Source organism: Macaca fascicularis, chromosome 5, assembly GCF_037993035.2.
Source record: "Macaca fascicularis isolate 582-1 chromosome 5, T2T-MFA8v1.1".
Taxonomy (NCBI): Eukaryota; Metazoa; Chordata; class Mammalia; order Primates; family Cercopithecidae; genus Macaca; species Macaca fascicularis.
Window position 1 is genome coordinate 81,572,937 of NC_088379.1, and position 6,769 is coordinate 81,579,705.

General features: G+C 41.5%; 1 long non-coding RNA gene across 1 annotated transcript; it reads left to right on the plus strand.

The window, feature by feature from the left end:
• Positions 1–6,258, plus strand: LOC141410314 (uncharacterized). Its single transcript, XR_012434924.1, has 2 exons — positions 1–192; positions 5,750–6,258. It is a non-coding gene; the product is annotated as an uncharacterized lncRNA (long non-coding RNA).
• Positions 6,259–6,769: the final 511 nt, after the last annotated feature.

Sequence of the window (6,769 nt, forward strand, 5' to 3'; positions counted from 1 at the left end):
ATATCACCTTTTGTCAGAACTTGGAGTTATGAATGACCACCATACCAACACTCTCTGACTCAGCTTCTCTCTACCCTGAATACAAGAGACCCTAATAGTTAGGCAGGCATATCATTGCCCCTATTGAGCCTGAAGAAGTTACAGGAGATGGATCTTCATCCCTCTGCAACCCTTAGGATTAAAGGTCCTCTGGTAAAGGGATGGGGAGATATGTCAGAGGCATTCAAACCAGAGCAACTCCATTTTGAGTGAGGGTTGGGAAAATGGGGCTGAGACTTCCTGGGCTGTGTTCTCAGAAAGAAAGGTATTCCTAGCCTCTAGATGTTTATGGTTAAGGGAGCAGATTAGTAAAGTTTACTAAACAGACTTGGACTTGGGAGTGTCCTAATATCCCAATATCTTGCGAATGAAGGCATTCCTAATTTTGCTTTAAAGATAATAATATCAATTCTTGCAAAATATAGTAATTAAGAAAACTAATTTTTTATCATAAACCCTTGTAGCAGAGCACATCTCCCTATATATACAAGCATTGTACCTGGGGTAAATTTGTTCTTCCTTTTACGTTTAGGATTGTCCTACTATGTCTAGGAAGTAGCTGTCCTTTCATCACTGTACTTTTTTCATAAACTTGCTTTTACTTTGCACTGTGGACTTGCCCTGAATTCTTTCTTGTGCAAGATCCAAGAACCCTCGCTTGGGGTCTGGATTGGGACCCCTTTCCTTTAAGAGTTACAACAATTATAAATTGTTACAGGCCTCTACTTCTCCCACGAAGGTGAGGTGTTGAGTCAGAATCTCAATATGCTCCTGTTTGTGTGTATTATAAATGAGTATCATATGCTATGTGTATCATTATATAAAACAAATTGTAAATAAATGGCATAATATGACAAAATGACATTAAAATCTTAACACAAGGAAATAAGTATAATCTGTATTAAGGACCAAAACAATAACTGTAATATGACCGTCTTTTGAAGAATGAGGTTTATACATTTGGAAAAAAGACCCTTATTTTTCTTTTTTTTTTTTTCTATTCTTTTTTTTTTTTAATTTATTTATTATTATTATACTTTAAGTTGTAGGGTACATGTGCATAACGTGCAGGTTTGTTACATATGTATACTTGTGCCATGTTGCTGTGCTGCACCCATCAAATCGTCATTTACATCAGGTATAACTCCCAATGCAATCCCTCCCCCCTCCCCCCTCCCCATGATAGGCCCCGGTGTGTGATGTTCCCCTTCCTGAGTCCGAGTGATCTCATTGTTCAGTTCCCACCTATGAGTGAGAACATGCGGTGTTTGGTTTTCTGTTCTTGTGATAGTTTGCTAAGAATGATGGATTCCAGCTGCATCCAAGTCCCTACAAAGGACTCAAACTCATCCTTTTTGATGGCTGCATAGTATTCCATGGTGTATATGTGCCACATTTTCTTAATCCAGTCTGTCACTGATGGACATTTGGGTTGATTCCAAGTCTTTGCTATTGTGAATAGTGCTGCAATAAACATATGTGTGCATGTGTCTTTATAGCAGCATAATTTATAATCCTTTGGGTATATACCCAGTAATGGGATGGCTGGGTCATATGGTACATCTAGTTCTAGATCCTTGAGGAATCGCCATACTGTTTTCCATAATGGTTGAACTAGTTTACAATCCCACCAACAGTGTAAAAGTAAGAACCTTATTTTTCAATAAGGATTGGAGCTTACAGGGTGGCCATTCTGACAGGCTGGGTGGTGTAGCCTCTGGCCAGAAGCCAGAAACAGACACCTCAAGGGTGAGAAGAATAAGACAGAGATTTGTGCTGAATCAGGTGGGCAAATATACGTATTTAATTAGTTACATGAGGAATCATGAATATTTATGAAACGAAAAATATGTGCATTTACAACTGAGCTGAAGCCTCTCCTTGAGACCCATGTTAAAAAAAAAAAAAATGGTAGTGGTAGCATGATCCAAGGGAGGCGTTTTCAGCCCTCTGACGTCAAAGCGTGAAGCGGAGGACACAAAAACCCTCACTGCACATCCTCCCTTAACCAGCCAGAACCACTCCTTGTCATTGGCCTATCAGGAAGGAATGCTGGTCAGTTGTTTTGTTAAAACTGCAAAAGGGAGAGGTAGCGCTAGGCAGTTGGTTGATATCAGAGATGCAGCAAGTCTTTCCAAAGGGCTAGTTTCTTTCTTTTTAACCCTTAGGGAAGACCCAAGGAGAAAATATAATGAGGTATGTCTGACCTCCCATCCCAGCATGGCTGGGAACTCAGTTTTCAAGGTTTCTCTGGGGTCCCTTTGGCCAACATGGTTTTCATTCAGTTGGTTGAGGGGCTTTAGGATTTCATTTTCATTGTCCATGGGTAGGACATTTCATTGTCCATTTTGAAGAATGACTGAGGACATTCTTCAAAAGAAACATGTATAGTAGGAGAACGGAGGTCAGCATTGCATGCCGATAAGATGTATATCTGGATGTAAATCCATGAATATGAAATTGTAAGTTCAATGATCATTATTTGAGAGAGGCTATGAGGGGAGAGCAAACCCAATGCTTCAATTGTGGAATTTTACTGCGATATCCAGCTAAATAGCAGAATAAGTGAGATATTACAATGCAAATGAAGCACATACACATGCACAAACACAACTAGCGCAGTAAAAATGAGTGGTGATGAGGGCCCTCAGCTATGCAGATCTCTGCAGGAAGTCTTGGTCCGCTCAAAGAAGATTATTAGGCAAATTCTTGATTGCCATTTTGAAAATGTGCTCTCAGAAGTCAGGAATAATCAGGGAAATGGTAACTGTGCACTTGGTATCAATCAAAAATTTAAAAGTGACCATGGAAGTAAAAGTGAGTCTGGAAAGAAAATGATCACGTATCTTGGAATAATAATAACAATGAAGGAAATATTGATTATATACAAGTACATACAGACTCTAGAAACTCAAAGAACTAATAACTAATAACATAGTCAGTGTATTAGGCAATTCTTTGCACTGTTATAAAGAAATACCAGAGATTGGGTAATTTATAAAGAAAAGAGGTTTAATTGGCTCATTGTTCTGCATGCAGAACATGTTCTGCAGGAATCGTGGTAATGGCATCTGTGTGGCTTTTGGGGAGGCCTCAGGGAGCTTTTACTCATGTAGAAGGTGAAGGGGGACAGGAGTGAGCGAGAGAGTGGGGCAGGGGGAGGCACCACACATTTAAAATGATTGGATCTTGTGAGAACTCAGAGAGAGCTCAATTATCACCAAGAGGATGTCCCAAACTATTCATGACAGTTCCACCCCCGTGATCCAAACACTTGCCACCAGGCCTGCTCCACCTCTAACATTGGGGATTCTATTTCAGTATTAGATTTGGGCTTGGACGAATATCCAAACTATATCAGTCACATACTAAACAGAAAGGAAAAGAAAAAAATCCAGCTTAGGGAGGATGGGGGCTGATATTTTTTGACTCTGCGTTCCCATCCAAATCACATCTCAAAATATAATCCCCACGTGTCAGGAGATGGGTGTGGTGGAGGTGATTGAATCGTGGGGGCACACTTCCTCTTTGCAGTTCTCGTGATAGTGAGTGAGTTCTCATGAAATCTAGTCGTTTGAAAGTGGGCGGCACTTCCCCTTTGCTTGCACTCTGTCCTGCTCCACCATGGGAAGATGTGCCTTGCTTCCCTTTCTCCTTCCACAGTGATTGTAAGTTTCCCGAGGCCTCTCAGTCATGTTTCCTGTTAAGCCTACAGAATTTTGAGTCAATTAAACCTCTCTTCTTCATAAATTACCCAGTCTCAGGTAGTTCTTTATAGCAGTGTGAAAATAGACTAATACAAAAAAATTGGTACCAGGAAAGTGGGACATTGTTATAAAGATACCTGAAAATGTGGAAACGACTTTAGAACTGGGTAATGGGCAGAGGTTGGAACAGTTTGGAGCACTCAGAAGAAGACAGGAAGATGTGGGAAAGTTTAGAACTTCCCAGAGACTTGCTGAATGGTTGTGACCAAAATGGTAACACTGATGTGGACAGTGAAATCCAGGGTGAGGTGGTCTTATAAGGAGATAAGGAACTTATTGAGAACTGTAGTAAAGGGCACTCTTGCTTTGCTTTAGCAAAGAGACTGGTGGAATTTTGCCCCTACCCTAGTGATCTGTAGAACTTTGAACTTGAGAGAGATGATTTAGGGTATCTGGCAAAAGAAATTTCATGGCAGCAAGGCATTCAAGATGTGGTCTGACTGCTCCTAACAGTATAAGTTGTGAAAGGAAGATAAATCTTGGGGCCCCAAAATTACTAAGTTAGGGAAAAGTCAAGCTGGGGACTACTTAGGGCAAACCTGACTCCCATTCTATTCAAAGTCATTCCTCTGCTCACTGAGAATAAATGCGTATCTGATTGCCTCCTTTGGAAAGGCTAATCAGAAACAAAAGAATACAACAGTTTGTCTCTCATCTACCTGTGACCTGGAAGCACCCTCCCTATTTGAGTTGTTCTGCCTTTCTGGACTGAACCAATGTACATTTTACATATATTAATTGATGTCTCATGTCTCTGTAAAATGTATAAAACCAAGCTGTATCCCGACCACCTTGGACACATGTCATCAGGCCCTCCTGAAGCTGTGTCATGGGTGTGTGTTCTCAATCTTGGCAAAATAAACTTTCTAAATTAACTGAGACCTGTCTCAGGTACTCAGGGTTCACATGGTCATATGTGTTTACAAAGAGACGGTCTGAAATTAGAACTTATGTTTAAAAGGAAAGCAGAGCATAAAAGTTTGGAAAATTTGCAGCCTGACCATGTGGTAGAAAAGAAAAACCCATTTGCTGAGGAGAAATTCAGGTGGCTGCAGAAATTTGCATAACTAAAGAGAAGCTGAATGTTAATAGCCAAGACAATAAAGAAAAGGTCTCCAGGATATTTCAGAGACCTCTGCTGCAGCTCCTCCCATCACAAGCCCTGAAGCCTGGGGAAAAAATACCTTCATGGGCCAGTCCCAGAGGCTAGCTGCTCTGTGAAGCCTCAAGATATGATATCCTGTATCCCAGCTGCTCCAGCTCCCACTGTAGCTAAAAGGGGCCAAGGTACAATTTGGGTCATTGATTCAGGGGATGAAAGTCCTAAGACTTGGTGGCTTCCATGTGCTGTTGGGCGTGTGTGTGTGTGGTGTGTATGTGTGCAGAAAGCTAGAGTTGAGGTTGGGGAATCTCCACCTGGATTTCAGAGGATGTATGGAAATACCTGTTGTAGGGGCAGAGACCTCATGAAAAACCTCTACTAGGGAAGCGTGGAGGGGAAATGTGGGGTTGGATACCCCACACAGAGTCCCCCCCCTGGAGCACTGCCTAGTGGAGCTGTGAGAAGAGGGCCACTGCCTTCTGGGTCCCAGAATGGTAGATCCACTGACAGCTTGCACCGTGTGCCTGCAGGCAATCAATGTCATCCTATACAAACAGTTGCAGGGACTGTACCCTGAAAAGCCATAGGAGTAGAACAGCCCAAGGCCTTGGGAGCCCCCCGCTTACATGAGTGGGGCCTGGATGTGAGACATGGAGTCAAAGGAGATTATTTCAGAGCTTTAAGATTTAATGACTGCCCTGTTGGGTCTCACACCCACATGGGGCCTAAAGCCCCTTTGTTTTGGCTAATTTCTTCCATTTGGAATGGGAGCATTTACTCAATGCCTGTGCCCCTATTGTATCTTGGAAGTCACTAACTTGTTTTTTTTTTTATTTTATAGGCTCATAGGAAGAAAAGACTTGCCTTACCTCAGATGAAAATTTGGACTTGAGATTTTGGGTTAACTCTGGAATGAGTTAAGACTTTGGGGGACTGTTGGGAAGGCATGATAGCGTTTTGAAATGTGAGAAGGACATGAGATTTGGGAGGGGCTGGGGCAGAATGATATGGTTTGTTTTTGTGTCCCCACTCAAGTCTCATCTCAAATTGTAATCCCCACATGTCAGGGCAGGGACCTGGTGAGAGGGATTGAATCACTCGGGCAGACTTCCCCCTTTTTTTTCTCATGATAGTGAGTTCTCATGAGATCTGGTTGTTGGCAAGTGTGTGAAACTTCCCCACTTTGTGCTATGTCTCTTTCCTTCCTGCTCTGCCATGGTAAGATGTGCTTGTGCCATGGTTAGATGTGCTTGCTTCCCCTTCTTCTTCCACCATGATTGTAAGTTTCCTGATGCCTTCCTGTTAAACCTGCAGAATTGTGAGTCAATTAAACCTCTTTTCTTCATAAATTACCCAGTCTCAAGTAGTTCTTTATAGCAGTGTGAAAATGGACTAATTCAGACACTTTCCCTATCACAAGATAGCCATGAAGAACCTTGATGAAGAAAACATCAAGATTGAGGATGTAGCAGGAGTGAAGTAAAGAAAGCCTTTCTGGCTCCATGAGGAAGTCTCTGAACTTAATTTTTAAATAAATGTGTAAAAGATGATATGTGGGTCATATAAGCACAGACAAATACAAAAAGTGGGGCATGTTTTTATCAAAATAATGTTGAGAGGGCTAACTTCTGAAATGTGGCAAGTTTTGTTTAAAATAATTTAATTGGCAGAATGACAAGTGACAGCAAAGATAAGGAGTGAAGGAGAGAATAGCTGGGATCATGTACAAGGAGGGATTTTTAAATAATGGTGGAAATTAACGTGATTCTAGACAAAAGAAACATCAGTGAGAAGGTGAAAGACATATTGGTTCAGAATATGTCTTTGTCTATTCAGCCTTCTATTAAAAAAAACCAACCAT